The 26,878-nt window shown below is 35.6% G+C and overlaps 1 long non-coding RNA gene across 3 annotated transcripts in view; it reads right to left on the reverse strand.

Moving 5' to 3' along the window:
- The window catches only part of LOC108404598 (uncharacterized), a 77,918-nt gene that overhangs the window by 15,751 nt on the left and 35,289 nt on the right, over positions 1 to 26,878 (reverse strand). Inside the window, exon 3 of one of the 3 annotated variants that reach the window (XR_001854964.3) lies at positions 12,044 to 12,089. The exons of the other annotated variants lie outside the window; for them this stretch is intronic. This is a non-coding gene — a long non-coding RNA (uncharacterized lncRNA). The remainder of the gene's footprint in view (positions 1 to 12,043; positions 12,090 to 26,878) is intronic. 3 annotated transcript variants of the gene reach the window in all.

A 26,878-nucleotide genomic window follows, 5' to 3' on the forward strand; every position in this document is an offset into this window, starting at 1 on the left:
TGCTGCTGGTGGGAGACAGTAAGGGGAGGAAAAAACCAGAGAGACAAGTGAGGGTGAACATTAAAGAAATGACTAATTTATGTAAGGCAGTTACCATATATTATTTGTTTTACTACTGTGGTTGATGCTATATCTTGTAATCCACTCATGCATTTCATTTTAAAAAAAGGATTCTTCTTCCCTTTTGGGCAAATGATCTGAGAGAAGTTAGCCACTTGCTCAATTTGTATGGCTACTTAAGTGTCAGAGTCAGGATTTGAACTTTATAATCTCTTTAATTGCACAGTCAACATCCTATCCAACATACTATGCAACAAGAAGTAAACAGGGAATTTTGACTAAGGGGGAGAAGACCTGCAAATGAATCCAATAAAACCATGAGTTTGCTCTTTGTGCCCTTCTATGTTATAGAAAAAGAATAAATGTATTGCCAACACTATTTACTTAAGGGATACACCTTCTTGGAGAATTTCAAAAATCTTGGACACTACTATTATCAGGCCCTATATTGCTGGAGAATTGATAAAATTATTTTAGACTATTTAGATATCATTTCTTAAGGGCTTATTTTCTGCCAGTCATGGTTCTATTTTCACTTTTCATTTGTTCAAACCTGTAAGGGAAGTGTTATTAACCAACTTTCATAGACGACGACACTGAGGTTCAAAGATTGATCAACTGCACAGAGCCCTTCAGAGACTTACCAGAATTTAATCAAAAGTCTCCAATCTTCTACAAAAGCCCTAAACTCCTCTGCTTCCGAGTACCCCAAGGAGATGATGATGGAAGACATTCAAGAGGTCACCAATGATGTCAAGTTAGAGAAATGGAACAATGGTTGTGGTGAAGCTTACTTCCAAAATTTCTTTTTTATACAGAGTAACCCAAGTGTTTGGATTCCAAAACATCCAAATAATAATCTAAATCCTTTCTTTCACTTTGCCAAAGAAATTTCAAGAGCAGGCAAATCAGCAAAACCTCATCATGAAAATCTTTTCACTTAAATGAAGAAATAATAAAGAAGCAGTTCTTTGAAATTCCTTGAATGTGCTGACAGTAAATGCTACTATGTTTCCAGTCATCGCTTAGGAAGGACATCCATCCCACCAGCTGAACCCCATGGCTCTGGAGTTGTGAATCCCAGATTCCATATCTTAGTTCTTATTTTGTTAGTCAATGACATAACATTTCTGAATCTGATTTTCCCCCATGTATGTCATGGGGATTCTAAGTTTCACAAAACCACTCAAAGCAAATTTGAAGCACCGAAATGCAGGGGTGCATGTAAATTAAGAAAGAGCTCAGAGATCTCAAGAATGCTTTGACCACAGCCCTGGCTCCCCGTTTCTAAGTCTTTGGGCCTATGTTGCCTTCCTTCAGTGTGGTCACATGGCTGCCGTCGTTCTGAGCCTTCTTGACACACTGTTCTCCCTTGAGTAAGGGAGCTCTACTGTTTTCAAACCATCAAATACAAGTCCTTCAAATGTCACCGGGATTTAATTATCTTGAGGCCTGTGTCTACCCTTTAAAATAGTTTCTACATTAGGAAGCATGGGAAGGTACCCTCTTACAGGTTTAGCCCAGTGTTGATCCGGGGGTAGGCTCATTTGTAGAGACCACATGACGTCACAATGAGGGAAGAGCCAGGAATGGTGCCCAGGGGATACAAAATCAATGTCCCCCCTGCAGGTTGCCTTTTAGGTGATCTTAGAAGTTAAATTTATAATCTATGCAATGCACCCAACAGAGCTTCTGACACACAGTAAGAGATATATGAACACTAGGTAGTATTAATATTCTCATGCTTTTACCTTATTTTTATTTCATTTGATGATTTCATTAGCAGACTACCTAAAATATAGAAGGGAAGATTATATAGTATCCTAGAAATAATTTTTCTAGGATATTTATTCTACATAACTGACTTAGACTGTTGTTATGATATTCACTGAAATTGGCTTGTACGAAGAGCCAACTCATATATCTTGATTCAAACAAGTCTTTCCTCTCCTTCTCCCTCGTTTCATGAAAAAAATTGTAAATTAAATTAATCATTCAGCAATGGTTGATTTGGCAATGAAAACTACAGTAATTTCATTAACTAGTTCATTGGTTCTCAAGCTGCATGTGTTCGTGATACACTTTCAAATGCACCAATTCGGGATGAATATTTAAAGGGAGTAGAAGAAAATGGGTCATTTTAAAAAACATTTCAGAAAATTGAAGGAACAAAACTCCTCATTGCATAGTTTTTCAACTATCTTCTTCAGAACTGAGACACTATGTAGTTTTATTTTCTACTCTGACCATACTCTGATGAGCTTGTAAGACAAAGTTTTTACATATTCTGATAAGCAGGTCATTTTTCTTTTATTCACCTTCTCTTTCCCAAAACTTCTTTTTCATTGTGAGAGAGTCTATGTGACTTCACACCCAGATCTTCATAATGATAATAATAGCTAAAATATATTGAGTGCCTATTATTTCTCAGAGACCACTTTAAATTTTTTATATGCATTAACTCTTTTAATCCTCAAAACAGTGACATGACTTGTTAAAGATTGTTAACGGCCCTTTACCTAGTAACACACATTATTGTGAACCCTTGAGTAAGTCTATTTTATTGCAATCTATGATTCAAGGAATTATTTTTATGATTTTGAATAAATCACTACAAAAAAGAATGCTTATTTTGTCATTCCCCAAACACACACACACACACACACACACACACACACGCACACACACACACCTGCTGTGTGATTATTCTACAGCTCTTCAGCTGGCGTGAGTCTCCATGCACCAAAGTCCCCCAGATGCTGAGTTTACAGCTTTCTATTTATGTAGACACATAGATTGCCTACATGTCTCTGAATCATAGTTTGAAGTTCCTGGAAGAGAAAATCTGACCAGCCCCACTAAGGTTAAATGTCTGAATGATTCACTTAACTTTATTCAGGAAAGAGAATCTTAACGAAGAAGGAAAGTAGGGGGAGGAGGAGAAGAAGAAGGATGATAAAATATATCCTAGATGTATCAGTTTTTGCTATTAGTAATAATGCTCCTGATAAAAGAATGTAGTGTTTGATCAGTGCTTGATGGGACTGGAGAGAAATGGGACATGCAGCGATCAACAGAAGCTGGACAAAGGAAAAAGAAAGATACTTAGGGAGACAGTCCATTAGCTTTATGTGTAAGGGTCTGAGCAAGGGCTTTGTGATGAGCAGGAGAAATCTATGAATTATGTATAGCTATTTCTGTTTAACTGCATAGCACACTTGGTTTCTTCTGTAGTGAGTTGCATCATTATCACTCAATTTATCATAATTTGAGTCAAAGAAACCTTCCTAACAGTATTATAAACTTACATTGGAATAGGGACGTCCATCAGAAATTGTAGTTAAGATTCTTATACTCCGTGAGGGCAGATCACATAAACAGCAAGCCTTATAGAATACTATAATAATAAGACTTACTTTACTGTCTGGAAGTATGCTGCCATTATACTCATTCTTTTAAAAATGTTTTTCTACAAGCAAAGAAGTGAAAGAGAATATAAAACAAAACAAAACAAAACAAAGCACAAAACAACTAAGGACTCATACTCAGAAATTGCAACAACTGATTCCCAAGAACTGATGTCTGTGGATGCCTCTTCACATCCTTTCAGGGAGTAACTGACACTGTAACTGAGTTTTCTGGTAGGAAACTGCCCTGAGCTTTCTCTACCCTTGGCTTGTTTAACTCCTCTCCACTGTACTGAAGAATACAATCATTTTCTTTGTTAACAGGAAGAACCATAGATTTTCTTTCAAGAAGCTACTTAATATCTGCAATATCCATGTGAATATTCACATGTAGAATACCAAAAAGAATAGGGCCCTGAATTATTAATTAAAACTTAATCTCAAGTAAAGAATCTGACTCATATCTTATATCCAGATTCTTTAAAAGGGGAATGTTATAAGAAGATGGCATTTGACATTATCAGTCATTTAATTTTAACAATTCTAGTGTCTGTGCAATGATACTTCATTATAGTTTTAATTTGCATTTCCCTCCTGATGACTAATGATGCTACACATTTCATGTTTCTTCAGTCATCCTGAGTCCTCTCTCTTTTGTATGCCTTTGTCTTTTACCCATTTATAATGAGATCTATATATTTCTTATTGATTGGTTACCTATTGAATAGGATATATTTTGGAAACAAGTTCTCCAATGGATGTAGGCAAGGCGATTACCTTGTTCTAGTCAGTGGCTTACCTTCCACTCTCTTAACAGTATCCTTTGTGGAATATCTATTCTTAATTTCATAAAAAAACAATTAATAAAGCTTTTCTTTTATGATTTGCTTTTTGTGGACTGTCCAGGGTTCTTTGCATACCTCAAACATATAAAGACATTCTCCTAAATTTTATTCTGGAAGCATTATTATATTACCTTTTATGTTTATGTTAAGTAGAAAGATAGACATAAGCAGCAAAGGAAGAAGAAGATGAGGTTCAAGGAAAGGAAAATGCCCAAGCACTCCCCAGGTAGGGAGTCCCATGTGAAGACAACAAAGGTTTTGCAGAGAAATAACTTCTTGCCTATTGGGACCAGGCCAAACTGGTCCCAAGGGGTGCAATTGAACAAGAACCGACCAAACCACACGTCATCAAAGTCTTATTAAAATAAAATTTTGATTTTTTTCCCCCCACCCATCTGTGTGCATTTTGGGAATAGACATGTGCATCAAGAGGAATGGGTGTAATAACTAAAGCTGTCAATCAAATGACCAAATCCTGTCAATCAAAGAAGTGCCACTCTGGCAAGGTCAGGATAAATAGACACCCCCTGAAAGCTCGAGGCCTTTGTCTACCTTGACTCTGGCCTTTCCTCTCTTGGAGTGTATTCAAATAAAACTTCCATTCTGCTTCACTACTCTGTCTATGCCTTTCAGTTCTTTGTCACAGTGGGACAAGAACCAAGGAGAACACACTCAACCCTTAAAATTTATATTTATGATCCATCTCAAATTAGTTTTTATAGGTCAAGTTTAATGTTGTTATTTATGAATAACCAATTGACCCAGCACCATTTATGGAAAAGACCATCTTTGGGCAACAAATTCTAGTCATATTCTTATCACTAAATTTATGAACATATATGTGTGAATCTGTCTGTGCGCTCTCTATTGTGTTTCCTAAATCTGTGTGTCTATCCTTGTGCCAATCTCACACATTCACAATTACTGAAGCTTTATAAGAAGTCTTGATATCTGCCGGTACAAATAATTTAGCTGTATTTTTCTTCAAGATTTCCTTAACTCATAAATCCTTTGCATTTTCTATAAATGTTAGAATTAGCTTGTTAATTTTCATTTTTCAAAAAAGCCCCTGGAATTTTGTTTGGAATGTTGTTTATGGATTAATTGGGATGGGGTTTAAAATCTTCAGTGTTTTAGTTTTCTTTTTTTTTTTTAATTTTTTATTAAGGTATGATTGATATACACTCTTATGAAGGTTTCACATGAAAAAACAATGTAGTTTCTACATTTGCCCATATTATCAAGTCCCCACCCATACCCCAATGCAGTCACTGTCCATCAGTGCAGCATTGTCAGAGATCCACCATGTCCCTTCTCTGTGATACACCGTTTTCCCTGTGAACCCCCACACTATGTGTACTAAACATGATACCCCTCAGTCCCGTTCTCCCTCCAGTGTTTTAGTTTTCTATTGCTGCATAACAAATTACCACAAATTTAGGGAATTAAAGCAACATTCATTAATTATCTCATTTTTCTATAGTCCAAAATCTGGACACGGTTTCTCTGGCTTCTCTACCCAGAACTAAGGCTCACAGTCAGACTGCTAGAGAGGTCTGAGGTCTGATCTCAGGCTAAGGTCCTCTTCCAAGTATTCGTTCCTTTTTCTTTTTCTTTGCTTCATAGATCACTTTATCTGACTAACTGTTGTGATGATTATGCCCCATCACAGTTTGAATAAGTCCTGACCCAGATGTAAAACAAATTCTATATTATGGGAAGGGATGCAATGCAGGACAGATGAGGAGACAACCAAATAATCCATGAAGAGAGAGAGGGGAAAAGGGGGAAGGAAGTTTCAGCCAGAAGAAATATATAAGCCCTGGAGAAGGCAATGCTGCTAGAGTGCCTAAATTAAACACTTCTAGCTGGTGAAACCTGGTTCAGATTTTTCAAATATGCATTTGTTAAATCAAGTCTAGAGGGTGGAGAAGTTAAATAATCAGCGTAAGACAGACAAACCAACCAGCTACCTTCGAAAAGGAGATGCCAGAAGGCAGTAAATGCAGGTCAGTTGGTCAATCCAGGGATGGAGATGTCAGGAGAAAGGAAGAGCCGGATTCTTGCTGGCCTTCCCCTAATCTCCTGGCCTTGTGTTTGGGTGAGTTTAGGGGTGAGTAAGGCAGTTGGCAATGTATTATGTAATCTTGACCAAAATTTCACCAACATTGACTTTCCCCCTTGGGTTAGTCCTGATGCAAGTTCAGGCACCCCTAACCCAGCTGGCTTCTCACCTCACTGTTAATGCAGGTGAGAAACTAGCTTTGGGTCTCACTTAGCATTCTGGACCATAGCTCCAGGCTGGAGGGGCTTCCCAACTCTGAGCAAGTTCACTCTGGATTCAGTGACACCAAATAACAATGGAATATTGATAAAAGGGTTTATACCAAGCTTTATTCTTACAATGGCAGGTCTAGCATTAGAATCATATCTGCCTCCAACAAGTCTGCGCGCAGCAGGCCTGTCTCCATCTCTACCTCTGATCCAGACTCTGCACTGAGCACTGGGCAGAGCTCTTTATATAACAACAGAGGCAATAATGGCTTATTGCCAATATGTGTGCAAGCATGCGTATGTGCAGTAGGCTGAGTATTACATGGTTACATGTGCACAGTGGGTGAGTAGATTAGGATCAGGTGAGGATCCTGGCCATGGAACTTTGATTTTCCATACATGGAGCAACTCAAGATGAATTTCAACTGGGTCTCAGGCTTGCACTGAGATTTTCTCTTTGATTCCTTGGATGCTACTGAAGCCCTGAGGCTGGAGGTGAGTGGGGTTGAACAGGTGAAGTTCTCATAGCGTTAGCTATCTGTTGCCAATACAAGGACCTGGGAGAGAATATTGACTACTGGGTAGATGGAATGCATGATCTGGTAGAATATCTGGTAGCCCAAGTCCTGGTCATCAGAGGCACTGATGGGCAGGGGTCAAAGCACTCAACCTGTGGAACCAGACACAGTCATCAGCCACATTGTTTTGATGAACTCTAGGATCTCCTGGACTATCTGCAGGAATAATCTGGAAAGTGACTGTGGCCCAGATCACGTGGGAGGGGGATGCGATTCACCTTGTCCTCTGAATTAAACATAGTGAGTGTCATGGTGGTATAGGGACCAAGGACAGGATGCTCCAGGATGTTCCACTGTGACATGCAGACAATTTTTAGCTAAAAACCATCAGAAAGAAACCAGACCTCCTACCCTCCAACTACAAAAAATAACTTAGAGGAACTACTCCAGAAGGAAAGCTATCACCTTACATAGCTGTTTTATAACATAAAGTAGGTGTGGTAGACAGGGAGGGATGTGGCTAAGTCTGTTAAAATTCCTCTGTGGCCCCCACCTTGTTTCTTTGTGACCCATCAAACATTTGTTTATCAAACATTTACTCTTTTCATACTTCTGTGAATTACTTCCTTTTTCTTTGAAGTCTCAGACCCCTACCCTCTTCTCCTCAGTTCAGGATGAATGAATACCTCATTCTTTCAGACTATCTTTGGAACCCCAGACTGTCTAGATTAGTTAGCATCCTAACAGAAGTCTCTGGCTTCCCCATAAGTACATAATTAAACTGTTTTTTCCTCCTGTTAATGTGTCTCATGTCAATTTGATTCTTAGACTATCTAGAAGAACCTTGAGGGGTAAAGGAAATTACGTTTTTCCCTAAAGTGGTCCTTATCAGCTTACATATTTAGAAGAGCTCACTAATAAAGGCTGGAGTTTTATTTTTTTGTGAGGATTTTAAGTTACAGATTCAGTTTCTTCAATACATAGAACTGTTCACACAATTTTTTATTATATAACTTTGGATAAATTGTCATTCTTAAGAAAATTTTTTTTTGTCATTTATTTCACCTTCTTATGTGTTAATTGCATGGTATTCTCAGTCCAGGCTTCCAGAATTCCAACCCCCACTCATAGACCAATGAAGAGCAAATTTGTTATTGATATAAATTCTTTTGAAACTGTTAGGTAAGTTTACTAACTATGAATGATTGATATATTTTCATAATTACCGATATCCTTCTCATAACTCATCAACCATAACCAATAATTAAGCAGACTATTTGTCTGTATTTTGCTTTTCAAATACATTTTTCTATGTGTTTTGTTTCTAAAAGTGATGCTAGTTGAAGTCTCTGAAGTAACTGAAGTGAAAGAAGTAGTAGAAAGTTTGAAAGGATTGAAGAATTTTTGAACATTACTCCATCCACTGCAATATAGTCACCATTTGGGCATCTAAACATCTCCTCAGTAAGTCATAAACATGGCATATTCTGGAATGTGCTTCATAACAAAAATTAAAATGAGTTTTTCCATGTCTTCATAATGTCAAAGCATCTTTATGTAATGTGAAAAATACAGTAACCATCTGGATTTTGTTAATGTACACCTAAAAATTCTAGTTTTTTACTGTTACAGCTAGTTTTTTACTGTTCACATGGCTATATGCTTTTAAGTAATTCTGAAGACATGTCAATACAGGTACTGAGATGTTAGCAAATATATCTGAATTTTGGGAAATATGGAATTTGTTACAATATAGTTAATCAATGCTTATATAAAATACACAAACTGTTCAATTCTTTTAAAAAGTTATTGGAAACCATGAATTTTTGAAATGGCAGCACTAGACTAAATAAACATTTGGGAATTTGGGCTTTTATTTCTTTATTATGTCTTAGATTGCTTTTACCTATTACTCATACTTACAATTATACCAAGATCTTACTTATTTGAAACTAGCCTTAGAAATACTATGTCTTCTTGTCTAATCAACCAAAGAGTTATTTATTTTTATCAAGTATAAAGAAATAAGGTTTTTACTTTACATAATTCTATAAAGTGATGGAGAAATCAGGCAAATAAAAATTGATTTTGTTTGCTGGTTGATCGGTATTTTCTTTCCAAGTTTGTTTTGGGTATACTTGGAAGAGTGTAGGAAGTTACTGGAGGAGTTAGTGAGGGATCAAATGGAGGGCATGCATGCTCAGATGAGGATGGTCTTCCCTAAGTATAAGGTGAGCATTCTGAGATGTATATGACATCTTGATGAGTGTCACCAGGGTTTCGTACAGCAGATATAAAGTGCTCTCTCTGAAGCTCAGCAGAAGGCTACCCCACTTGTGTATTTTGATGCTTTCCCCCTCTCTCTTCCTGGGTGGGTTCCTGTTGATTCTAAATTGCCACGACACATGCTTTTCTTACTGTCAAATAGCCATTTGATGGCCTCTCTAGATCCCAGCCCCTCATTATCCCTAACTTTAAACTTGTAAACCTTCTTATGCCAGTGTGAGTGTGAATTTGTGCCTAAAACCCAAGAAAATAGATCTGTAAGCACTGCAAATACATGACCGCTTTCCCTGTTGGTATTTCCTTAGTGGTCTGATGGCGAAGGCCTCTGTTTAAATATGCTCTAGTATTGAGACTTCATCACTCAGGCAATCACTCCTTTGGGTCCTCAGTATTAAATCCATGTACTTCTGATTGGTTAGGGTCAGACCTTACATAGCACTGGCCACTTTGTTGTCTAGGGACAAATCAGTTGAAATGAGCTTCAGTATTAGTGGGGAAGAAAAACAACTGCCAAGGTTAGAAAAGGTATCAGGATAATGGAAGGAGGAGCCCAACACAAAGAGTGAATGTTTGGGATTTAGGAAGACGGCTTCCTCTAGCTTCTTCACAGATTTGCCAATCATTGGTTCCGTAAAAATACATTCATTTTGCAAGTGGGATCAACTGGGAAACAATTTTGGGTAGAGTGAAAGGTTGTATTATTAATTTTATTAATATTATATTATTAATATATTATAACATACAGTATAAGTAATATACCAGTATTATACATTTTTAATTATTAAGAAAATATTATACAATACTACTAATTTTTATGTGAGTTATTTAAATATAGAAAAGAGTTACATCTGCTTTCTGCTGCTGTATTGGGAAGGGTTTTCAGTTAAATATCTCTTCTATGTGTCTAAAACATTTTTCTAGATGCAAAAGATGTATACAGACTGAGATTAAACAATGGGAAAGAAAGAGACGAGGCACAGCTTATATCTGGCAAACCCTTTGCATTTTCATTTAAGCTGTTACAGGAGTTTCAGAATTCCTGTGGATCTAATACTAGTACCATGGAATTTTTTAGCTGATAAAGACAATCTAATTCACACTCCTCATTTCCCAGGCAAAGAGCAAACATCTCCTAAATCCCAGTTCAAAGGTGGTTATGCAGCCATCATCTCCTTCCATATTCATTTTTATTTATCATTGTGGCAGGAATGGAACTGATATCTGTAAATGTTAGGATTAGTTAGCATCCTAACAGAAGTAATTTCTGAAAAGTAACTTTGGATGAAAAATCATTTTAATAGTAATATGCGATTTGTTAAAAAATGAGTAACTGTGTTGCTTAATTAATTTCATGTCATGTGAACATATTGAAATAACATCAGTATTAAAGTTACAAATTAATATGAAATCTAGTCAAAAGTGTCCCTTGGCTAGGTAGTTATCATAAATAACATACACCACTTGAAATTTCCATTTTAAAAAAGCATAAACCTCAGCCTTCCAGTGAGAAATACCAAAAAAAGTCAACCTTCAATTAGAGTTTGACTTATTTGCAAATTAAAGCATGAAACTTAACTGAAAGTCATTCTTTTAAATTCACAGTGTTCTTAATTTTATGATGCTTTCAGTATTGACTGTCCTGCAGTTCTGGGATCCTTCTACACATTGGATGAATTACATTGAACAAAGAGCTGAGTCCTTGAAATGCACGTTGTTGCATTTCACCAAATGAATGTCTAAGTAGATAAAGAAAATTAATTTAAATTTTTCTGGTTTAACAGATAATATTTTAGTTCTATACAATAGGGAACTAAAAGCCACATAGTCACTTGGAATTTAGAAGTTATATGAAGTAAAAATTATCAGGGGGAAATAATATCATATATTATTTAGACTTAGAAGTTTGAAATCGTACATCTATAAAATTTTAGACCTGTAACATTTAACTAATTATAAAAAATTTTACTTCATTGGTTAGAGATACTTTATCTTGAGCCATTTTCTCTCCCTTTCCAATTTCAGAAAGTTGAATACTATGGGATGCTATGGGAAAAATAAAGTAAATGGAATGAAATAACTATTTAAAAAATACCTGACCACATTGTTCTTTCAGGTTAGCTGTCTTTTGATCATCATTTCTGATTCCCTTCTAAAATTGTGGAAACATGTTTTAAGAACCACAGTTTTGAATCACTTGATCCTACTTTACCTTTTCTTCAAACTGATTGCATTTCTATAATATTATTTGGTCATCCTGGCTGAAACTTTTCCCCTCTTTTGAACAACATATTATGCTGATACATGGATATATATTTTATTATCTGTCATTATTTTGAGTCATAAAAAATTGTCACTTGGAATGGCCAAACCATTAAAATGTTGGCAACTTCATATAATTCAAATAAATATATTCTAAACAATTTGAGCATGCTTTCAAATGTGTGACTCATTTAACTCCCTCATGTACTCATTATATACTAAATTTTATTGTATGTAATTAAATACATACAGTTTTCCCATCTAGCTTGTAAACTCTTGAGCAAAAGGACTGTCATTCGTTTTTTCTTAAAGAGCACAAAAAATTTTTGTTGAAGCAATGAATGAGCAAATGAAGGTAGCAGTAGGGAAGGGGTAAACACAGTTATTATATTACCAAATCCAGCTGTAACAGGTCTAAGCTTGAGATTCTTCTATAAAACCTAGTTAGAAAAGAGAAAAGCAATATAGAATTTCTTCAACATGTAGTAAGTATTTTTTAATCCAGAAGCATATTCATTCATTCATTAGTTCAACAGTATAGGAATTTGCACCTATTATGTTCTGGACATCATATTATAGGCATCAAAGACCAAAATAATAACATCAAATATTCATGGAGCTCTTACATACTAGGCACTGTTCTAAATGTTTTACACATTTTAACTCACAAGAAACTTACAAAATATTATCTACAGTTAATAAATGGTGAAAATAAGACACAGAGAAGTTAGCTTGTTCAAGGCCACACAGTTTGTAAGTGGTAGGTAGAGGTGGGCTTCAAACAATGCAGTCTAGTTCCAAAATCTGTTAAATAAATGAGAATTTCTGTAGAGAAGTGAGATTCCTTTAGAGATGGTGAGTTAAAATATTTAATAGATAGATGAAAAAGAAGTACTGTGGAAAGTCTCAGAATGCAGCCTTACCTTACCTAATGTAATTAGGACAGGTTTATGAGTAACATGTGAGCAGTGCTTAAAAGATACTAGCTGTAAGAGTATTCCTGTTGTAGAAAACAGCATTTGCTAAAGTGCTGAGTCTTGAACTAGTTCAGCTCCACTACTGGGGTTAGTAGAATATAAGAGAGATGAGAAAACTGGAAAGTGCCTCTGGGATGGAACTGTGAAGGACTTTGTATCTCAGTCTTGGGAGGTGGCATGTAATCCTATGGGGGATGGGCAGGCAGCAAGCTTTGCTTTTTCTTCTTCTTTCTCTGTTTGAATCTACCTTTTAAGTGTGTTGATTCATTAATTTTTTTTTTTTGGTATAGTTGCTCCCAAATTATATCTCAGCTAGGTTTAGTGAAATACCAGTCATTAAAACAATGTTTCAGAAATTAAAACAATGTAATGAAGTATTAAATCAAGCCTCTGCAAAGTCAACTATAGAGAGTGACCATCTAACTGTTAAAACAAAAATAAACATTTTCAGAGGAAAATAACAGAATGCAGTTTTGTACAGCTTTCACCACCATGTCTAACATGTAATAAAAAGTACTAGACTTCAAAGAAGCAAGAAATGTGATTCATTGTCAGGAAGTTTTTTTAAAGCATCCCATAGAAAACCCTTGATATGGCTAAGGTATTGGAAATAGTAGACAAGGGCTTTAAAGGAACTATATTAAATAATGTTCTATGGACTCAAGAGCAGATTGGAGACAACAAAAGAAAGTGTCAGTGAACTTGAACATAAATCAATTGAATTATCCAATCTGAAGATAAAGGAAAACAGTGTAAAAAAAATGAACAGAGTCTCACTGACCTGTAATAAATATGAACTGGTCAACATACATGCAAAAAAGAGAAAGAGAAAAGGGCAGAAAATATTTGGAGAAATTTTTCACCAATTGGATGACTAGTAAGGAGCTCAGTTAACTCCATAGGGTAAGTAGAAAGAAAGTGCACAGGGACACCATAATCAAACTACAAATGAATAGCAAAGACAAAGAGAGCGTCTTAAGTGGCAAGATGGGAGAAAAAAGATTACATTCAGGGAAGCAGCAGTATGAATTGGATGGATTAAGTTCTCATTAGAAAAAAATGAAGAAAATGGAATGACATCTTAATGTGCTGAAATAAATCAAAATTCTATGTCCAGCAAAGAAATAGTTTAACAGTAAGTATAAAAAGATGTTCTAAAGATAAGCCCAAACTGAGATAGTTCATTCCAGAGATCTGTACTGCCAGGAATGCTGAAGAGTTGAGGTCACACACGGTGACCGGGCACACTATTCTTGCCCCCTGTGTCTTTCTGCAATTGCATATCACAGAACCTATGTAAGGTAGGTGCTCAAGAAATAAATTTTCAGACTCCATGTCTGTAATTAATTAACAAAAAAAAAAATAATCCTGGGCCAGTTATCTGAACTATCATTATATCATTCTCCAACTTTTACAATTTTTGTTTTCCTAGTGTGGTTCTGTTTTTCCTGCTATTTGATGAATTTGACTTACATGAGCTCTCCAAAAATTGTATTAAATTTAGGTCAATAATTAAGAGGGAATGAAATTTGAAGCATCTAAACAAATTCTGAATAATGAACAATTTCCCTTGAAAGATTTATGGTTTCGTTTTACTACTGCCTGAAGCACCCAAGTAATTGCCATTTGTTTAGAGATGTTATACATTATCATTGTGTAACATATTTAAATATCCCTACCTTTATTTTCTAGACACATTCCAATTTAAAAAGTATTAACATGCATTATGCTAGGATATGCTTTAAACTATGACCTACAAGAAAGAATTATGGGAAATACTTTGCACCTGCGTGCATTTCTGCCAGGACAAAAATTTATTACGGCCTTTTATTCTTTATTTTCATTATCTTAATTTCCAAACCTAGATTACAAACTCCTCATAAAAAGAACAGAATTTGATTCTTCTTGGATGCCTCTGGTGCAGTGCTTTCTATCTAGGTACCTTTCTACCTGCTTAGCTAATGGGGAATGAAAGAAAAAAGTGAATTTTGCAAAAAATGGAATCATTAGTTGGGTATACAATGGTCTCAATTCTAGTTATTCCAAAGTTAGATATTAAAGAAGTTGGGTTGTTTGCCATACAATCTAATTATTTATATGTTGTTGACCTCATCATAGCCCAATGCCATACATATTCCCTCTCTCTCTGGGCTTTTATCCTATTCTCTCTTCTGCTCCCTGCATACCACTGAAACCCCACTTGTTACAGTCTCCGTGATTTCCTTCTTCCTGAAGGCAATGGTTTTTTTCTATCCTCATCATATCCCAACTCTTAGACCAATAACACTCAACCTGACATCAAAACCCCTTTTTCTCCAGGTTTCCATGGTATCACATTTCCTTATCTTCCTCCCAGTTCATCAGCTTCTGTGTATGTAACTTTACTATATATCATTTTGTCATTTGTTGAAATGGCTTATTATTTCTGAAATACATCGGTGATACGATAACGATATATTTCCTGGTATTAATATATCCTTGAATTCCTATGAATAACTCTATGTGGTTGTAAAAGGGTTAATTCGTTTATTGTGATTTTTAATCAATTCCAAAGTTTTTTATTATACATATTCATAAACAGGTTTGCATAAAGTGAGAAAGAAATCTTTACTATGTTTTGATCTCAGAAGTATGTTAACTTTGAAAATAATAGAAAAAACTTTCCATTTTTCTAAGCTGTGGTAGTTTACATTACATCAGTTATATCTGCAAATAAAGCCATTAAGTGAAGAATTATTTAATAAATTTAATAGTGGTTTTCATTTTCTCCATGGGTTTTAATTTACTCAGAATTTTTTTATTTCTGTAGTTAGAATTAGAAATTTTTCAGAAAATTACTTAATTCAATAATATTTTCAAAGTAGTAAGTCTTTGAAAAGTAGACTAAAACTAATTCATATTTGCTAATGTATCTCCTGTTTTGTTTTATGTCTAAAATTATTTTTTTCCTTATAACATTTGTGAGGGAGTTTATACTCTATTTTACACTCCTCTTCCCCATGTCCACCCTCCACACACATGCAAAAACAAAAGCAGGTATATCAGAAATCACAGTTTTTGAATTTGTTTATGAATTATGTTTCCTAAAACTTTACAAATGTTCAATCTTCTACTTAGATCCCATTTTCTTCCATTCTCATACTTTGTGCAAACTACTTTCAGTCCTTCTGTATTCCTTATTTAAATGACTTATTAATTTCTTCTTTCTTTTTAACATAATGCCATTTTTTATGTTTTTAACATAAAGCATGTTATTTTACCTCTGAATATACACTTGGCAATGTCCTACAAGGTCTCATTGTTCTTCTTCATATCTAAGAATTTTGTTAATGCAGATTTTATTTTCTATTTGAACATATCATTGCTTTAGGAATTTTTTATATTAATATTTTAAATTCTGTGTAGAGCTCTGTCCTTCTAAGAGACAATATTTCCTACAAATGTCTGAAATTTGCCACTCGGAGCTCCTCATCCTTCTCTGACACTGAGCCCAGACGTTTCTCCTGCAGATTCACAAGTCTCATATGCTTTTGTTATACATACATATAGCTTACAGAATTTCCATGCTTCCTAGTTTTGCAGAAGGTAGTTTGCGAATTTCCCGTTGTCCTCCTCCATTCTCCCTGCAGCTTTGTTTGGTTTCTAGGAGACTAATGGGAAGGTAAGTAACTAAGCCATTGATCCAACTTTTGGAGACTGAATTTGTAAAATATTTATAGTGACTTAAATCTGCCATGGCAGAAAGGATTTTTTCTCTCTTCTAAAGTCTCTGCTCACTGAATATTTGAATATACTTTTTATAGCATCTCATCACTATTAAAGTTAAGTTAAATTAAACTTTTTCATAATGTAATCTAACTTAAAGTTAATTAATATTCAGGCATCCTGTGCCTATTCAAAGTGTGTGATTAACATTTTTAAAAGCTAAATTGAGTTTATACCTAGGGAATTGTATCATGAGTGGTAGCTGAGTTAGTTACATGGTGTTTTGTAAGATAATGCTAAAAAGAGAATGAGTACAAAGAAAAACAGTGAGCGATTTGAATGTCTTCAATATTTAGAAAAACCAAGTAAACCCAGTCTGTTTTCTTATCATGGACTTATTAATTATTCATATGACCTAGTGAACTTCTCTTATAAGTTTGATCTGATTAATTTATATGTATGATACCAAACCTATTTGTGTTTTGAACTCCTCTAGCGTTTAAATGTAAAATGGAATAAAACAAAATTGAGGAAGGAAATTAATATCTGTTGATGTAAGTTTTGAAATATCTCTGCATAAGAAGAATACTACCAAGTTTTTAATTTTCATTGTTTTGGTAATAGGCTCTAAATAAATGATCAATACATGATCCATTCTTATTAACCTACATACAAGCCTTCTACATGTAAGCATATTATTTATCACAGTTGCATAGCTTCTCCAGCTAACAAAATTGTAAAATTTCTAGTGGTACATTTATATTAATGAGAACTAACCTGTCTAATAATATTATACTGCATGCATATTTCAAACTATTGTATATCATTACACCAAGAAGTTGATACCTTTTGCTTGATTAATTTTCAAGTCTATATTTTGGCTACAATTTTGAACACAGCATATTGTGTGTTTTTTACACTCTTATTTCACAGTTTTAATTCAAACCTTCCATTGTTATTTGATATATAGCTTACAGGCTCTGTATGGAATCTGCTTCCAGGAGTAAACTGAATTATTTCTGTCAAAAGAACTACAACAGCACTGTGATTATTGTATTAATCATTTCCATGATAAAATGCATTGATGCATTTTTCACCTCCAACTTCACAAACCTGTTTCCTTATAATAACTTAATTGTGATATCTACAAAGTTTGATCCTTCTCTTCTTTCAGGTCTTAAAGGTTATCTTCTTAACAAGGACTTTCCTGGCCATCCTATTCAAAAATGTATCTCCAATATTCCCTACCCCCAGTCTGGTTTATTTCACTCTATAGCATTTATCATCCTCTAATATTTTATGTTTGCTTGTTTATTTGTTATAATCTGCCTTCCCTCTCTAGACTTTAAGCTTTATGATGTCAGGGATGTTATATGCCCTTGTTTATGCTTCAGGCACTGCTACTAGAATAGTCCTGCAATGTAGGTAGGTTCTTTATAAATATTTGTTGAATAGACAAAAACAAACCTCAGCATATTACAAACATTATAAGAAGATATATAGAAAAGTGTCAGGTGTATTATAGGAAGTAATGGAGAATGTTTTTTGATCATAACATTTTTATTACAGTATGCAGTATGGCATTCAATATTCTTGGTAAGATTTGCCGACAAAAGTTGGTTTGTATGAGCTTCTGTGCTTCCTCATCGCATGTATACAGTAGTATAGAATCACGGTATTTGGCAGAATCTGAGATAGAAAATAAGAATGAAGTGCTCAGTACTCTGGATTCATATTTACTGTGAAGATATTAGATGACGTGCTAAGCATGTACTCTGAGGGATGGAAATGTAGATGCTAGGAAACGGAATTAGATACGCTAGTGACAGACTGCCTCTCCCTTACCCCTCAGATGCTGTCTCTCATTCAGTCATCAGTCATCCTCATTGGGACTTGCCTCTCGCTGCCAAGAATACTCTGCTTGAAAACTATAAGACAGTTCTGTCTCTATTGAGTTTATCCTATCTTTGGCATGCCTAATACTCTGGGAAACAAAGACCCCCCAGCACGGATGGTTCCTCCACTATTTAAGCCATTCCTCAGTGTCTAATGAAACACAGTGTTCTATATCTGCGTAGGTAGGGCCTTGACCAAAACAGCTGGGATCATAGCTCATTATGGCACTATGGCCTGAGACAGGATGAAGTAGCAATATGCCAGGTGGAGATAAATCTCTTAGCAGGCTGATTTACATCAAATTGCTTCCAATATAATCATCTGGGACACATTTACCAAATTGGCATTTCAAATGATTATAAGGAAGTTGAATTAATTACCTAGTTGTATGGCTTAATAGTATGTGTTTAGTATGTGTTCAAAGTAGGCTTTTAATAAAAATGTTGTTATATATGGAGGATAAAAATAGAACTAATAAAATCATAGCTGATTTTTTTTCTTTATAATGACAGACTTATCTTTACATTATGACTCTGGAATATTTTCCTAGTCATAAACTCTTTTAGTTATCAATTAAAGTTTTTGATTAGCCTAAAATCTGTACTGAAGCATCAGCTAAGAAACTTAGGGAAAATAGACTGCAGCACTCACATTCAGCACCTGAATTTCCTTGAAAGTTAATCAAAATTAGATTACAGCTCATTTTTAAATTTCCCTCGTTGTCTATTGTTATGTGTCTGCCTGCTCCTGGGTCACATTTCAGCTGTGCTGCATCCTGCGTATATTCCTTTTGATTAAGAGGCTTTATTGGTTGGTTGTGATGAGGTTTTGGGATTTTACACAGTCCCTTGATCCCATGGAGTTCACTATTTTGCCATTTTCACATTTCCTTACGTAGAGAAAATGGAACATGGGGGGGATTGGGGCATAGTATCCATCATTTTTCTACACTTTGAAACTGATGATGACAAGTGGCAATAAAAATGCATTTTAAATTGTAGTGTAGTGACACTGAAATGAATGTAAATGGTGACTTCTGTGACGGTCTTCCTCGTCCATTAAATATAATGCTGAGAACTACTGTCTTGATACCACAACAACAATTTTTCATGCTTTTTTTTAAACTTCTCAGAAGCAAATGATTCCTTTTCTTAAGGACTTTAAGACTCTAACAATACCAAAATCAGAAGTATAGGAGGTGCTGGAAGCTTTTCTTCATCACTTCAAAATAATTTGATCATGATGGACAGTGACTAATGGGGTATGTGGGGAGGACTTGGTGAAGGAGGGAGTCCTCATGTAATTGTAGATTAATGATACCAAAATTATATATGTATATATAAAATATATATATATAATAATATATATATATAATATATATAAAATAATTCGATCAGAGAAGCCTCTAAAATTTCATTCTTGAAACAGTAAAAAAATCCTCCAAACTATTAACACTGGTTCTCTCAGGAAGGACTAAGACTTTTTTTTTTGACTTGTTAAAACCAAAAATATTATTTTTTGAAATGTAAAATATTCAACAACATAAATTTGATTGAAAAAAATAAGCTCTCACTTCAAGGAATTTAGCAAGCCCTTAGTTTTTATTGATTGTATTGATGACAGTCCACAAATTCAGTTGCCATTAACAAGAAAATGCACTTATTCCACTGTATTTATTCCTTGGGTGTTTTTGACTGGATAATTGACTTCTTTATCTTACCGCCCATTATCCTACCACCCATTATCCTACTGCTCATCTTATTTGGGAAGAATTCCCTTGATTTGAGTGATAAGAGAGTTCTGTCTTCTCGTACACAAGCTGAGAGAACCAGAGATCACCTCTCCCTGACCCCTTGGCGTGCCCGCTCATGACGCTGGACCAGTGAAATTGTTTAGCTTTGGTCTTGAATCTGCAAAGATGCAGGTGCAGTTGATGACTTTAGAGTAGCAGTTATGGGAATCTTGCTAAGGTGCCACAAGTTGTGTCCAGAGCATGAACTCAACTGTATTCCCTGATTTCTCACCTCTTAGTGCCTGCTTTTTTCCTGAGACTGATTCCCCAGCTTTCCAATACAGTCTTGAATGAATCATTATCCACTGAGGACAACAACTTCTTCTCAAGTTCTCCAGAGTTGGTGGTGTTGTTTGTAAGAAAAACTCTGGTGAAGAAATTGGTATATGGAAACAGACTGTAGACAGTAGATGTTCTAGAGAAATGAAATTCTTGAATTGCTTATGGCCTCAAGAGTGCTGAGGGGTAGTAAAAATCTCCCTGTTACTCTCAACAGGGGGAAATCTGGCAAGGAATGTATGCAAGAAGTGAGGAACTCAAGACTGTAGGGTGAGAATGACTGCTTGTAATTGTGCTGGACAGAATAAAGAAACCGAAAGAGAATAAAATCTTTGCTGTCCATTATGGTAGCCATTAGCCCCATATGGCTATATAAATTCTAGGTATTAAAGATAGAGTGCTTAAAATATGTACATCTCATTATTAATTTTTATATTTATATATGCTAAAATATAATGTTTTAGGTATATTGGGTTAAATAAAACGCAAAAATTAATTTCATCTGTTCATTTTTACTGTTTAAAATATGGCTACTAGAAAACTTGAAATCACATAAAACTTGCCTATCTTGTTCATAATTACGATACGTGTTTAGAAAGAGTGAGGACACAGCAAAGATGGTTATATGGTAGATTCTGAAGGACTTGAGCTACCCTATTCTCTAAGTCCTCTAACCCTCTCCTGCCAAATCAACTCCTCATTCGCTTAAAACATGGTAACTCCTGTGCAGGAGAGTGTTGGGCAGACGAGCCAGCTTCACACCCACCAGCCCATCTTTCACAGCGTCCAGGCCGCCATGAGAACCATATGTCAACATGGATCCTACACAGTCAAAGAATTTCAGGCCTTTGATAATTATGTCTCTCACTGTGTGGGAACATGAGTGAAAATAGACTCTTAAGGGTGCTCTACAAAACAGGGAGTAATATCATTTCACATTGGGATGAGGGTGTCAATATGAGCACACGTCCCAGAGACTCCCGATCAGTGTGTTAGTTCAGGCAGCGGACCTGACTCTAATGAATTTGCTTCCCCAAAGTTGCTTGTGACCCTCACAACTTGCCTAGACCTTTCAGGGATTGGTACACTGAGTCTAGTTAGTTCCCACTATCCCACATTGCCATGGCAGTCTGCCTGTAGGATGGGAATTTATTACAGTCAGAAAGCCAGTGAAGTTCCATCCGAAGTCAGCCTCATGGTTGACCCAGTTGAAACCTAATTCATCCTGATTCTATTTCAGAATTCCTGAAATTATTCTGTGAATTTCATTTCTCCTGAAGTTAAGCCAGAGTCTGTTTTTATTGTTCTCTCTTGCTGATGTAGATTTATGGAACTTGGTATTGCCCTCCACTAATTAGGAAAGGGTTCCAATGTTGATAAAAATACAACTTTTAATTTCAGCTTTGGAACTAAATTGCCATCTTGAACCTTCAAACATCAAGATATCTGCAAAACTCTGTCTTACATGTATGTACCTTTCTTTCTTCTGGTTAATTCCATTTTCTTTTAAACTAAAAGAATAAAAGTTTCCACCTGCAGGAAATTAATTGAGAATTCTCCTTGAGAAACAAGAGTCCTATAAACCCACTATCCACAAAATAGAAAGTAGATTTTCTTTTAGGCTAGCATTCTCATTTTCTTTGCCACTTTAGTTTAATTTAGGTCCTGGGCATGAGTTTATCTTCACAGAGGTATTTATAGAGAAAAGAAGAAAAGAGAGAAGTTTAAATTTGAAATTTCTCCAATGTTTTCAAGACATCAGGGCTCTTTCCAAGGAGCATGAATACATTTCCCTCATGATGACAGATTCCTGAACATGGTCACCTGGTAGCTGAGTGCCAAGCTCCAGAGCAAGCGGACTAAGTCATTATTTATATTGTCACTTACATGGGAAAAGTCACGTGATCACCTAAGCCTCAACCCTCCCATCTGTGAAATGTGGGCAATAATACGATTCTGCTGCGGATTGGATGAGATACATTTGTGAAGTGCTTGATACAGTGCCTGGCCCATATCTGATCAATAAATGTTAGCTGTTAACATAGCCATCATCATTATTTCTAACAAACAAACAAAACCAGAGTAGCAGTGGAAGTTGGGGCCCAAGGGAGATAAGGAAAGGAACATATTCATGCCCTGCAAGCAACCTTTGAAAACATTTTAATTTCTATAAAGTATATGCTTACCTACATTATTCATTTTACCCACTTTTGTTGACTGTGCATCTTTGGATTAGTCTTTATTTATTGTATTAAAAGCAGCACACTTCAGTGTTTACCAAATCAAAATACCTGATATAAATACAGTCTCTACTGCAGTGTAAACTGTGCCATGTAAGGCAAGTTACCTCTCTAAGCCTCTGTTGTTACAGCTTTAAAACAGTGCCTACCTCATAGAGGTATTGTGAGAATTAAATGAAGTAAGATATGTAATGATCTCAGAACAGAGCCTAGCACAAGGTAAGCATTCAAGAAATGTTAGCTAAATACAATGACCTTATAGAGTACCATAGATTATTTATGTTCTTTCTCCAAAATCAAGTGTTCTTTTACTTCTGATATTATGAGCCTGTTAAAGGACTTTGCTCTTAGTGGTAAGAATTGATCCAGTTTTCATTGAAAAAGTTAAGTTTAAGACAAGCAGTATCACCATATCTCAAATTTTCAGGATTGATTTAAACAATTTCATGGTATCAGAGATCAATCAGAAAAATAAAGGATATGCTGGGATATTTCAAGCAGGAAGAACTTTAATACAGTGAACTTAGAAATAACACGGAAGGACTGGAGGAGCAGCGATTGAGGAAAGCACTATTACTCAGTTTTATCACCAGCCAGAAGAGGATTAGGAAGTTTCTAGAATCAGAGTAAGCCTCCACTAATGATCTCAGCTCACCAAGGCTGAACAATTTTCAGGGGAGCTGAAGGAGCTACAAAGTATCCCCTCTGTTGAAGCCCATGAGGACTCCTGGCTGGATGAAGAATAATGGTTTCTGCTTCTTTCAAACTCTGTGGCCTCTGCTTGGTGGAGTCTAAACCTGAAACCTGCTTCAGGGAATTCTGGAAAATGTATTTCCTAGACTCCTGTCACTGCGATATGAGGACAGCAAGAAAAAACCAACAACAATAAAGGTCCATGCTGGCTGCTAGCAAAAATCAATAGTAGCACAATCATTCCTTTGGCCATTCAGCATCCATACAGACCCTTCTATCTCATTTAAATTTATAAACAGAAGTAACAACACTATTAAATCTAACACATTGCGATTATTTCTTATTCAAATACAGGTGTGTTCACTCTCTCCCTATAAAGGGAATATCTCAAATATCTTATTTTATCCAAACCAAGGTGATGTCATTTACCTTTCTAGTTTGGTCATAACACTTTCTTGATAAACTTTAACCTAAGCAGTAAATTATAAAGTTATCCGCCACCAAATAAAATAGTAGGAGAAACAAAAAAAGTATATAGTTAATAAATGCAAATATATTAATAGCAAAAAAGTATGGATACTATCATGATTTCTGCAACTGGATGGAAGCCAATAGTGAAATTAATAACTTTCTTTTTCTACGTCACCTTTGTCCTCACTTGGCATTTCAGCTGCTTATAGCTCTTTACATAGTGTGGCTCCCTACAGCTTTAGTGGCCCCAACTGCACTTGGCTGCTGTGGTCCCTTCCTTGATGTCTCCTACTACCCAAGGGAGGAGAACAGATTCCCAGAGAATCCCTTCGATTTCACATGCTGTGAGACCTTCTTTTCCCTTAATCGTGAAAACCATTCACTCTAAACCATTCAGTGAGCCCCTTCGTTGCCTGTTGGGTCACTAGCAATATGAACTTCTGGGTTCATAGAAATTTCATTTTTTCATTGATGGGATTTGGTACATTAGGAATGACATGAGCAACTTGTACTTATTCCCTTAGTTCTAGACCCATGAGTCCTCGTTATACTTCTAGCTGATTAGGTAGCTGGTAAGAACAATGAATCCCATGGATATTAGTTTATTTCCTCTCTTTACAACACAGTGAACATTTCTTGGTCAGAAACAATGTTGGAGATCCTATGGCAGGAAGTCCAAGGTTGATGCTGTGGGCAAAAGTTTATGGGACTAGCAAGGAAAACCCATATCCACAGCATCTATTCCACAAGCCCGATTCGCTACTCTTCATGAGATATAGGAGTTCAGAGCATCACCTTGCCTCCAGGTGACTGGCTGGTCCTAGGGAACAGTGCCATCCTGGGCTCAGCTTTCATCTCAGCCCTTGACAGAGTGGGTACTCGGCAATGCTGGTCCCCGGCCAGATTAGCTAGGAAGAAGGTCCTTTTCTGCTGATCTCCCATTTACCTCCTCCTCTGGCTCCCTGGTCACTAATGCTTCAGACGTGTTGTTCTCTTTTCATCACTATTCAGTCAGTCTATTGAAATCATCTATTAATTGGTATATATTCATTATCTGGTCACCTCCATTACCAAGGAAGTGAAGCACTAAATACACCGCTCAAGACTCCACCGACTCTGAAGATTTCTCCTACCATTGTCTTCCAGTACCCCAAAGGGGTGGAATTGTTTTGCTATAGTTGTATAGTTCTGACTAGTTAGCAAATCTTTTTTTTTCTGGATTAAAATGCTTCTTTTTCATACACTTGATTATAAGAAACTCATGAGGCCATAGGTATAGGCCAGGGGAGAGCTGACAATGCTTGTTGCCAGAAGAACCTACTGGGCCTCCTCAGTGGCAGGGGAGTGCAGGGCATAGCAGCTTATTTTTCACTTTGTTATTCATGTGTATTAACATGGCACAGGCCACTGGCACTGTGGAAACTCTGCTGAGGTAGCAGGCCCTGGAATTTTCATGGAGATTACATCCCAACTTCTGGCACATAATGTGTCCCACCAAGGCATGTAGGATATTTGTTGATTCTCACCAACCAGATCCAAAGAGTTGTAGTAAACCCAAAACCCTGTGGGTTGGAGAAGCGATTAGGATACCTGTGGAGAATTCCTGCAAACAGGTAGACAATTAAAAGAACCCTGATAGGTTAAAGAAAACTGCTACCAGTAATTTCAATGGGTTTAACTTCAAAGACTGGCTATTGGTTTTTCATTTGTGTAAAATAATGCTTTAGGAAAACTTAAAATTGATTGGAAAGGACAATATTTTCATATCTAGTAAGCATATTTATAAAACAATGCAGATAAATAAAAGTGATATCTAAGAATAGGAGCGTTATGTAAAAAGAGCAAGTCATCTTGTAAAATGGAGGGAGTGGCAAGATAGGATCACAGGGTAAAAGAAATAAAAATTTAAAAATAAATTTTAGAGAGAGAAGGAAAATAGGCAGGAAGACAGAGAACACAAGGGAGAAAAAAGCACTGATTACACATGGAACACAAGGGTTACTGTTCTTGAGCTCTTCTCTTTACCATCATTACTTTTCTTCTTCAATTAACAGTTATGAAAGGGGAAAATATCCCCAGTGGTGAAAGCATTTATGACTGCAAGATAAGAAAAATAACTTTAGTACATTGCTGACGCCAGTACAATCATAGATTTTATTTGAAATTTAAATGTGCCCAATGTTCATCTTGCTGTAGAAATTTAAAACTCAAATATGCCAATTCATTATTTGTTTGTTTCTTAGTTGCCACTGTTGTGGGAAAAAAACAAGTTCTTCTTTTGAATAATTCAATATCATTCTGTCCTGGTAAAAGTCACCTTCATGCTACTGTTATAAATTAGAACAACATTACTAGCTCAGGACATAATTTTCTTTGCCTCAGCTGAAATATAATATATATAAAAACTTATGTTTTCCCCCAAAGTTCTCCCAAGTTAATGTTGCCGGTTGGTTCACTGGCATTATGAACATCTGGGTTTATAGAAATTTCATCTTATATTAAACATTATTTTAAAATTTTTTAGTTTTATGAATTTCACATTTTATCACCCATATTTTATGGGGATGTACATCTAACATACTTTTAGAAATCAGAATATATTTCCAGATTCTTTAATTTCACTGAGTCTAAGAATTAGCACTGCACATTTTTAATATTGCAGTGCTGGATGGAATCGAGAGAGAAGCATCATTTAAAGTAGGGAATAAGCATCCACCATGTATTAGCATTGACACAATGTTGGCTATAGTACAGAGCATAAATGCTTGTTGCTGTCTGGTAATTTATAATTAATTCATAAACTAGGCCAAATTCCTCATTTATAAAACTGTAAATAAAAATTTTCAATCTCATTTCTTGGTTTTACAGTTTGTTTGTATTTTATAACTTATTATACTTCCAAGTATTTGTTAACATAAGAGGTTAAATGGCTAGCATTTTGTTCTTAGCTTTTTTTTCAGATTTCAGCTCTTATTTTTAAATTATAGTTTTATTGAAATATACCTCACATACCATAAAATTCAATCACAAAGTGTGCAATTCAGTAGTTTTCAGTATATTCACTATTATCTAATTTTAGATCACATTTTTTCCCTTTTACTGGCAAATTATACCCATTTTTCATTTCCTGCTTCTGGTAGCTCTGCATTATTTTTCCTGTAAAAAATACCTTTCTG

The sequence above is a fragment of the Manis javanica genome, chromosome 10, assembly GCF_040802235.1.
Source record: "Manis javanica isolate MJ-LG chromosome 10, MJ_LKY, whole genome shotgun sequence".
NCBI lineage: Eukaryota > Metazoa > Chordata > Mammalia > Pholidota > Manidae > Manis > Manis javanica.